Source organism: Prosopis cineraria, unplaced genomic scaffold (assembly GCF_029017545.1).
Source record: "Prosopis cineraria cultivar Desert tree isolate PC_DT_omini unplaced genomic scaffold, ASM2901754v1 PC13, whole genome shotgun sequence".
Lineage (NCBI taxonomy): Eukaryota > Viridiplantae > Streptophyta > Magnoliopsida > Fabales > Fabaceae > Prosopis > Prosopis cineraria.
The window spans coordinates 30,844,893-30,852,495 of record NW_026555344.1 but is presented as its reverse complement, the minus strand read 5'-3'; the positions used below and the strand labels follow the sequence as shown (position 1 = coordinate 30,852,495).

Below are 7,603 nucleotides of genomic sequence, written 5' to 3'. Positions count from 1 at the left end.
TAATCTATCAAAACCACACATTATAACTAAGTTTCCTAATAACAAGTATACAAGCAGACAAAAGTTCATACAAAGGCATACAATCCACACATATTCACACACATATATATAATCACTTTCTACTGGTACTCTATTTCTAAATACATTACAATAAATTTGCTCGAAAGAAAGGGGTTACAGTTTTTTACTATCACGTCCCAAAAATTGGGTGTAGCTAATAGAGGATATTCATAGAAACTAGCATACCTTAAACCTTAACTTGAGAAATTTCTAAGTGTAAATTGTGAATATATTTGACATAAGATTAGATTTTACCAATACACACATACACACAAACAAACAAAATTTTTAATACTTTTGTAAAAATTATGACAAAACCTCTCTATTAAATAAGATCTCCCAACCCATTTCAATAGAAAATCTAGCACAACAACTACAAGGAGCTCTACTCCTTTCAGTCGATAAACAAATAATAGTTAATCAAGATGAGAATCTTAACTATAGTCTATGTGGAGCACCTAGTCATCTTTTCAAAATGAAATACATAAACTTTATAGTTACATATAATGGAGATAATAATGTTCCAATAAATCTCCATCCAACACAACTATAAGCCCCGCAGAGGTCAGCAGGAAGTACAACACCACTTAATGGATTTGAGACCAACAACAAATTTCCAATGAATAAAGTCCCAATTTACAATTGTAGGAGTTAATGGAAATATCATTAAAGAATCAATTATAAACTAAATAGAATAATCAATTGAAATAATATAAACACATATTTCATAGATCAATAGTCATGAAGATATATAAACCTTGAATTTATAAATTTAAAAAAATGATTAGAAATTCAAATTCCACTTTTAATGTTAAAGATATGCTTTAAACACTAGAGAATTATGGAGATAATTATAAAAATCCATATAAAGTAGAAAGGACCATTTGCTTTACAAAAAAATTGGAATTTTAAGAAAAATAATATTCAAAACTCATTCTTTAATAGGACTTTATTAGAATGATTAACAAGCGTGGACACAAAGTTTATGAGGGTAAGTAACCAACGAGCATGGATACACAGTCCATAAGGGTAGTAACCAAGCACAGCAAAAGCCACGAAACAAGTGTGATTACAATACTCACGAGTATTCATCCTTCCGTTCCACGTGCATTGGCCTGTGCACGGGATTAGCACCTCTTACAAACACCCAGCTAGCTAGGTGTATCATGGCGCGTTAAGGGCTAACAGAACTGCCGTTAACAACTAGCATTTTGATTTGGTCCCATATTTTAAATCAAGCATGCAGGGGTCAATAAAACCAATATACTATCTCTTTTCAACATTTCTCATCATATTCAGCATAAATGAATTCATCTGTATATTACCCATGTATGAATCATGATAGTTAAATCGTTCTTTAAACATAAAATCAACATTTCCAATATGGCAAATACTTTCAAATGTTCAATTGAAAGATAAATCCAACATGTTCTATATGATATAATATAATAAAAACATTTCCATGTGTGACTATTGATAATAAAATTAAGATTATGAACCAAAATAATTAATTAATTAATTACATAAATAAACAAATTAAAACGCTATTATGTGTTCTTGTAGAAATAAAAGGGTCACATAAATAATAGAGATGGCACATGAATATGCTAAATTAATATATTTATGAAAATGAATTTTCCAATGAGTCAGTAGGGTGCTATTCACTTACTTGCTAAGTTCTCAAATCTCGAAGATTTATTCCATTCAACTCCTATTAAGTTCCTCTTCTTCTAAACATACTATAAAATATATTAAGATTTTAATAGATTTTCTGCCAGTTCAATAAATTCCCTTTCAACTGCAACACAGCCATAATCAATCTAAATAATGCAAAAGTTTTCCCTAACATCACCATTTATATCATAAAGTTTCTTCATAATATCTTAGGCAAAGCTAATTAAGTTGTTGCTGGAACTCGGAGGGATTATTTTATTTTGGAAGATAAACCTTAACACAAAATTCAAGTTTATATAATGTATGCATACGAATTAAGCCATTGTTCTTTTTTTTAAAAAAATATTTATTTTGCAAGACTTAAAGTCTACCAATGATCTTAACATAACAACGACTCCCACCACCAATGCCCTCTTATGGATTCAAGTGCAAAGTAGGGAGAACATCAATATTTTGTCCCAAAAATCCTTTAGAACAAGAAAATTAAAGAGACCATACCATTGAAACAATATCAACATTTATCAATAATCATTTATGTTGCAAAGCATAAGGTCAACTAAAAGCCAAAATTTAGATTATATGAAGAACTACAAGACAATTATTTGCTCAGTATTTTGGTTCAAAATTTTATTAAAAAGAAAGTTTACATCAGATGAGCTAGAGGACAATAAGCATGACCTTTAATTTGCACAAAAATCACAACACGACATGGTGAATGCAATTGAACAAACTTGGATTTTTTTTTTCCAAGACAGCATTAAAGATAAATTTTTCAGAACCTACACAATCAATCCTAAGATCAAAATCCATCGTCTTCATCTTGCTTTTAGACTAAAATTTCAACTGAACTCAAATTCCCCTCTCTTCCTAACTTAAACAATCACAGATACAACTAAGCAATTATGCAAACCATAAAGCTCACAACATACGAAAAAGAGAGAGGATAAAGCTAGATTTCACCAAGCACAATATGTAAAGAATTCAAAGCCCCCCCAAACTCATAACAGTACTGATGCAAAACAAAGAGAAGAAGATGCACGTTTGACAACTTGAAGCTATGGGAGAGGACCAAGAACTCACGTTCAACTTCCTCTAATAGCAACTACCTCGTGAATAGATAAAATGCTTATCAAAAGCATACTTGTTAATGTTAGTTTTAGCTTGTTTAAATTTCAATTTCCCCTTCACAATCAACATGTATAACAGCACAGAATGAGTAAAAAAATTTTATCTTCAATTATTAGATGATACACCCACGTGTACAAAATCCATGAGAAGAGTTCAATGTTTCTTGCCTTAATCGGCAATGACAGATAAAGAAAGCAAAATGTAATGACCCAGGAAGTTGAAGTAAAATTAAAATATAGAATAATGTGTTTTAATTATATTTATATTAAGTCTGAAAATATTTTGACAAGAAGCATTATTAGTCTAGTGGGAGTTGTATTGATGATTTACATGTATCAAGTCATGAGTTTGATTCTGGCTGATGCAAAGAAGGATTTTTAATTTGGTTTCAGTTTTGCAAAATTACCAGAATGCCCCTCCTTTTAAAATAAAAGTAACGCACCAGATTTTTCCCTCATTCCTCTTCCTTTTTGTCGGCTGCAACAAGAGAGAGAGATTGAGAGTGCTTCCAGAAATTTCTTCCTCCTCTTTGATCGTCTATCACTAACGAACTTGGGTGCATTGTCCACGGCCACAATAGGTGTTAGGGAGCTCATAAATCCTCTGCTCTTTCTGCTCTATTTGTGTAGCAGTTGTGAGCATTGATGCCATCCTTCTTCTTTCTCTTCTCTACTGTCAGCTTGTCGCCATCGTGGTTAAGCACCGAAGGTACATCTGTCACTTGGGTATGCGTTTCTCTTTCCCTTTGTGCTGCTGACATTCCTCTTCTTCTTCTTCTTCTTCTTCTTTTTCCTTCTTCCGTACTTGACGTCCGGCCCTTCCCCTATTCGGTGTTGCAGAGTCTTCTTTCCTCCTCCCTGTTAGCACGCCCAGAACCTTTTCCTCCTTATTTCTACAATAGTTGAGGTAAGGATCTTGGAGTCTCTTCTCCTTTGCTATTGCTGTGCATGTTTGAAGGCTGGCTGTTCCTCTGTGTGCATTTTGCTGTTGCTGTGCGTGTTTGATGGCTGGCTATGCCTCTGTGTGCGTTTTGCTGTTGCTGTGCGTGTTTGATGGCTGGCTGTTCCTCTGTGTGCGTTTGGCTGTTGCTGTGCGTGTTTGATGGCTGGCTGTTCCTCTGTGTGCGTTTTGCTGTTGTTGTACGTGTTTGATGGCTGGTTGTTCCTCTGTGTGCGTTTTGCTATTGCTGTGCATGTTTGATGCTGGTTGTTGCTCTGTGTGTTTTGCTGTTGATGTTTGTGTTTTTATGGTTTGGGGGGATTTGAGTAAAATGAAATTTGAAGGTTAAGAAAACTTGGATTTGGTTAAAAACTGAATTGATTTGGGTTGCTATCATTGGAGATAAATATGAATTTGGTTTTGCCTTTGAAGTTAAAGCTAAATTTTTCTATGCTAAAGGATGGGATTTGAGAGTGTTGATTAATATAAATATTGATACTTGGAAAATTTTGGAAAGGACATTACAGAGGAAGAAGCTCAGTATTAGTTTGAATTTTGATGCATATGAGATATCCGATAAAATGCTTGAAAGGAAGTCGGAATTAGAAATAGAGATGTTTGAGAAAAATGAAAGATAAGGATTGTTTGTGTTATTTTTTTGAAATTTTTGATAGTGAAGTTGTAGAAAGTCCAATAAAATCCTATTATATGTTATAAGGAGATTGGAAGAGAAGAGAATAGAACTTGACATCATGATTTAATCGATAGTATTTGCAAGGTGTTTGGAATAATACTTGCTAGAAAAATCTGACATATTATGACAAGATTCTTGTGATAGTTGTATTGTTGTTGGTTAAAATGTTATAGAAGACAGTTTATAATGAAAATTGAGACAGAAATTAGAGATTTGTGGAATAGATAATTTGATGGATAATTCAAGAACTAGATTGCCATTGATATGTTAGTTTTTGAAATTTCTAAGGAATAATTAATGCAATGTTTGGAAAAGAAATCTATCTACTGTTATCCTTGAATAAATTTAGGTTGTATATTTTGGATTTGCAGAGTGTATATAAGAGAATGATTATAGTATTATTTGGACAATAGGAATTTAAGGATCTCGAGTTGTTGCAAAAAGGGCTAATTTGGAAGTTAGCGATACGCTTGAAAATCTATTAGGAAAGCGGATAGCGTCCCAACTGATTTTTCAATAAAAATTTCTTTACTAAAATATTACATTTTTATGCAAATCATTTTAATAACAATGATGTGATTGTTGGATAATTTGTTTATTAAATTTCTTTATTTTGTGAAATTACCTTTATTAGTTCTGAAATGTTAGTTAATTACTATATACAAGTTTGGACTTTGATTATGGGATTTCATTTTGAAAATTATTGAATTGCTATGGAAAAACGATTTATGCAAGTTTGACATTGAAAATGGAAATTTTATTTTGAAAGTGATGATTTTCTCACATGTTTGAAAATGAATTTAAAGGGGACTTTATACAGAACACTGGTTGTTAACGGCAGTTTCGTTAGCCCTTGGCGCGTCATGGTAAACGACTAGCTAGTTTGATTTTCATGAGCTATATTCTCACGTTTGTTGTTTGTGGGTCTCATAATCACGTTTGGTAAGCATTACCCTCGTGGACTGTGTGTTCATGTTTGTTTCGTGGTTTTGGTTGCATTTGGTTACTTACCCCCGTGGACTGTGTGTCCACGTTTGTTTTCGTGGCATAACCCACATTTGGTAATTTACCCTTGTGGACTGTGTGTCCACGTTTGTTAATTGTTCTGATAAGTCCCTGTCATATGAATTTGATTATTTGAGTGAGTTTACATTCCATTAATTTTAATTAGTAAATTATTTATAATTATTTATTTTATTTATTTGATTCCTTGCAATCAAGCGATAATAATATTTGATATGATATTTTAATAGTTCAAGATTTTATTTAAAATCTTATAGAATCCTTTTATTTTTTGAAGTTTATTAAATTTTTATAAAAATAGTTGCCTCTTTAAATTGCATAATTGTTTCAAACTTTCCTTTTATTCATATTCAATTATTTATTGTTGGGACGTCATTTAATGGAAAAAAATTTTTTGTCTCTGATAACTTGTACCTTTGTCAAATCATTCAAGGGACTTTATTACTGAGTTAAAGTTGAGATGCTATAATGGTTCATCTCTATTTTCATCTCTAATTTTTTATGTAAAATTTAATTTTGTATATTGTACTTCTATAAATAATGTTATAAGTGCTCCACATAGACTATGGTTAAGATCCTTTTTATGAGGGAGGTTTTGTCAGGAAAAAACATTGAAGCTTTGCTATGACAATTAGTATTAAAAGTGTTAGAAATTTCATATAACCTGATTATTTTATTTAAAAACAAAAAAATGAATTTTCATTTTGAGGCTTACGAAAATGAACGATGTAGTTTGCACCCAGGCCAGTCACCCACTATTTTCGGGGCGTGACACAAAAGGAAGAAGCTAACATAACAAATGAAATAGGGGAGAACAAAACTCATGACTCACACCACCACCAACAGTGAGCCACCCCCTACACTCACGACGATGGACAACTAGAACAGAGGGGGAGGAAGTTCAAATACACCCATGCAACACGAACATCACAATGATTGTTGGGTAATCCATTCTTGGTAGATCAAGCCCAATATGAGCCCATGGGATCTTTATTAGAATATAGAGAAGATTTGGGCTAGAAAATGTAATATACTTTGGGTCAGATGTGCAATTTTCCTTTAATTATTTAAAACTTCAAAGGAAGGAACGGTTTTGCTTCACACATGCACGATCAAAAACCATAACTGGTGTGGGTGGTTTTAACAGCCAAAAAACTTCCAAGCAATTGAGTAGTGATTGAGAATTCGGTCGTTAGGCTCTCTCTCTCGGTTTTTACAAGTGCATTTACTGTGCGTATCCGAAAGAAGTTTGACCTTGTGGCTTTGTTCCCACATATGTCTGTGCAACTCAACCACTATAGGTATGTATTCCTCCTCATAATCTTATATTGGTATTAGAGCGGTTAATTTTTTTGGGCTCCATTTTAACCATATACATGCAAATCTAAAAGTTTAGTTTTTTTCCTTGTGTATTCGCATAATCTACCTTTGTCCATCTTTATGATTATTCTCACCAAAATTAACATGTTTATATGCTTCTTTGTTGATATAAGTGTTTCACATAAGGCTATACACGTTTTGCATGCGATTTGATATACCGAATGTTACAACTAAAAAAATAAATAATGGGTGTTTGAAAATTAATTTTTTTTTGGAAAAAAGGATTGCATAAACGTGTGGAGCTTGAAAAAATAAAGAAAACAACACCAAAAAAGCATAAAATGGAGACTGGACAAAGGAGATATGGTCTTTAAAAGTTTCAAGTCCAACAAACTCGACCTGCTAGAGGAACCAGGTCAAGTTGATCCTGTTGGAGGAATACGACGATAGAAATGATGCGTTGTTTCTATCATCAAGTCGTTTTGATGCATCGTTCAATAAAAAAAATTGGCTTCCCAAAAGCCTTAAAACAAAAATAAAAATAGTTTTGGGCTTACAAGCCCAACCCAAAATAAAAAATTTGTTTTAGGTTGTAGGTCCACAAGTCAGGTATAGAAAACCTAACCTCAATCAAAAAAATATAATAAAATATATATAATTCAAATTTTTAAAATAAAAAATATATATTTGGACATGTGGTCATGAGACTCACTGAGAGACTCAATCGGTGCATGGTTGACCCCATCTAAAAGCTGTCGACATGTG

The 7,603-nt window shown here is 32.6% G+C and overlaps 1 long non-coding RNA gene across 1 annotated transcript; it reads left to right on the top strand.

Annotated features, from left to right (window-relative positions):
* The first annotated feature begins 3,344 nt into the window (after positions 1 to 3,344).
* On the top strand, positions 3,345 to 7,165 carry LOC129289777 (uncharacterized). The gene is made up of 3 exons (XR_008588230.1): positions 3,345 to 3,587; positions 3,702 to 3,768; positions 6,251 to 7,165. It is a non-coding gene; the product is annotated as an uncharacterized LOC129289777 (long non-coding RNA).
* Positions 7,166 to 7,603: the final 438 nt, after the last annotated feature.